The following is a 2,955-nucleotide window of genomic DNA, read 5'->3' on the forward strand; positions in this document are numbered from 1 at the left end:
GGCATATGCGGTGAATAAATTCACACGAATGCGTTGCTTTCACCCCCACTTAAAATGGGTTCGGAGCTCGGGTTTAGAGCTTAGAGATGATAATTTAAAAAAAATCTGAAATCATTAAAAAACGTCAGTACAACTATTTATTTGAAAAATAATCAAAGGTAAATAATTAGAATCAAATAAACAAATTAAAATTTAAACTTGTAATTTTCGCTAAAAAAGATAACCGGAAATTAATTTCGGCCTGACTCACTTACCTGTCCCCAGCAGAGTCGCCAAGCTGTCGAAACCGTCTTTCGGTTGGGCCCAGAATTGGGCTTCGACTTGAATGAAATGGGTTAGAGTCGCCACCGACCATTTTAAAATGAATTTAGGTGGGTCGGACACCATCTTACCTGATCTGCGTTGTACCAAAAATGTGTCGGGTTCGGGAGTCGGTTACGGTCAAGGAATGATTAACACCCTTGAACCGCCCTTTCGGTACCAATTAATTTATCGGTTGTCTTTAATTGCGAAAAAAAATTAAAATTAAACTTTAAAAACCTGATTCAAATTACTTACCATCGATTGGTTAAAGAAATTCCCCTAAAAAATAAAAAATATTGTTAGAATGTAAAATAAAAAATATGGAAAACAATATTAATATAATAGTGATAATAAAATAAATAGAATAGATAACAAAAAAATGAATAAATAAAAGTTGTTAAAAGAAGAAAAATAATTAAAAATAATAAAATGAATGATGTAAGTTGCATGGTTCCTCCACGTGCATGGGGTTTCCAACTTTGTATTTTACTCTATTTCCCAGCAATTTGCTTTCCAGTTTTGGAACCACATGAACTCAGCAGCTCCACTATAAGAAATGGGTCCCTCATGAACCGGTTCTGGTTTATATACTGCTTTCCAGTTCTGGTTTATATACTGCTACGGTTCTAACTTTTTGCATTGTCCTTAAATCAACCACCACCACAGACGAACCGGCAGCAACATAAAGCAAGGCTTCGTCGCATTTCATGGCCACGGGAGTACCAAGCATGGAAATAATTCCCACACAACAGGAATGACGAATAGTTGATGATGTAGTCGTATCCTAAACTCTCACTTGACACGTTGGAATCCTTTGACATGGTTACCAAAAGAGAAGGTTTGTACCCAGCAACTGACATCAATGAAACAGGTTTCTGATGCCCATAAATTGTAGCCTTTAAAGCTTGTTGACCACGTTTTTCGCTTAGAGCGAAGGGACCAGAGACAAATAGTGCCATCTTTCCCACCACTTGCCAATGCTTCGACACCACCGTCACCAAAACATCTTCATCCCGTTGCATCTCACTTCGAACTAGAAAAGTTTCATCAAGCGGAAATAATATCATGCATGTAATTCTTGCATTATGATCTCTCATTCTAACAAAGCGAACCTCCACGCAAAGAGCTGTCGGTTTTCATCATTCTTATGGTAGAACCCTCGGCTGTGCATACGACCCATGGTGTTCCCTTAAGCTCTGCTGCCTCCATCGGTGTAGGGAGCGGAAGACGAAAGACGATGGTCAAAAGTAGAAAAGATAAGTAGCTGCCAGATTTGGAGATGCATCGTGTGGGTGCGAAGGGTTTGAGAAAGGCACGACTTTGATGAGTCTTCTGAAGGAGAGGGGTGTATGGGTTGGTTAAGGGCGTTGCCGCCATAGATGTAGATTTTCCCAAAGGAGGCTAACAGGTTGAGCAGCGGTGGAAGCTTTCGAATCCATGGTGGGTCAGAGAGAGAAGGCAAGAAGAGGGAGGAGAATGTGGAATCAGAGATAAAGAGATTCCTTTTATTTTTTTATGTGTCCACCCCTGTGTAATCGTGTGGGTATTTCGTGGGTGTAATCTCCCCCCCTTTTCTTTGCACAGGTCCCCCTTGCTATGTTTCTACCTCCCCCTGTGCAGTAGCCAAATCCCCATTTTAAATGAAAAAAATATGGGAAATGCGCACTGCTTTTTCGGCATTTGTTGTACGTGGAAGAGAGCCTTTGGAACGTGGGAAGTTAACCACCAGGTGATGTGGTGTTGTTGGGATAGTTGGGGTTGAATATGGACCTGCAAAAAAATAAAAAATATTATTAATAATAATAAATAAATTATAATAATAAAAATAAAAATATAAAACCCGGTCAAAAACGGGTGTCTACAGATGTTATAAACCCTGATGATGGAAGTGTTCATTGCTTTTAGGGACGGTTATAGGGCCTAAATATCATGATCATCTAGCCCTCAACATTGCTGATATTCCAGGGGGCTATTCCATGTTTGATTTTGTCGGAATGTTGGGCCCGAAATTTGGCTTCGACTTGAATAGTTAGGTTAAAGTCGTCACCAACCATTTTAAAACGAATTTAGGTAGGTCGGACACCATCTTACTTGATTTGCATTTTACCATAAACGTGTTGGGTTCGGGAGTCGGTTACAGTCAAGGAAGAATTAGCAAAATTGAACCGCCCTTTCGGTACCAATTAATTTGTCCGTTGTCTTTAATTGCGAAAATTAAAAATTTAAATTTAAAAATTAAATTTGAATCGCTCACCTTTGGTTGGTTGAAATTCTTCTAAAAAATAGAAAATGTTAGATAATAATAATAATAAATGAAAATAAAAAATTTAAAAAATAGAATAATAAATCAAAGAAATAAATAAAAAAATATAATAAATAAAATCCTTCAAAAACTATTATAAAATTCTAGACGAAAATATATCTACACCATTAACATACATATTCAGGCAAATAAATAAAGGGTAAAGATAAAAGTAAATCACAGATCTAACCTTCAAACCAAATCCTAAATGGGACCCTAAATATCAACAAGAATTTTAAAATGATAATGAAGGTAAAGTCAAGCATTCTAGAAAACAAAAACAATCAAAGGCAAATGAGAATAAATTAAAGCGTATAACATGCAAAAAATTAAACATATAAATTCAAAGA

This window comes from Hibiscus syriacus, unplaced genomic scaffold (assembly GCF_006381635.1).
Source record: "Hibiscus syriacus cultivar Baekdansim isolate YM2019G1 unplaced genomic scaffold, ASM638163v2 tig00117056_pilon, whole genome shotgun sequence".
In the NCBI taxonomy this organism is placed as follows: domain Eukaryota; kingdom Viridiplantae; phylum Streptophyta; class Magnoliopsida; order Malvales; family Malvaceae; genus Hibiscus; species Hibiscus syriacus.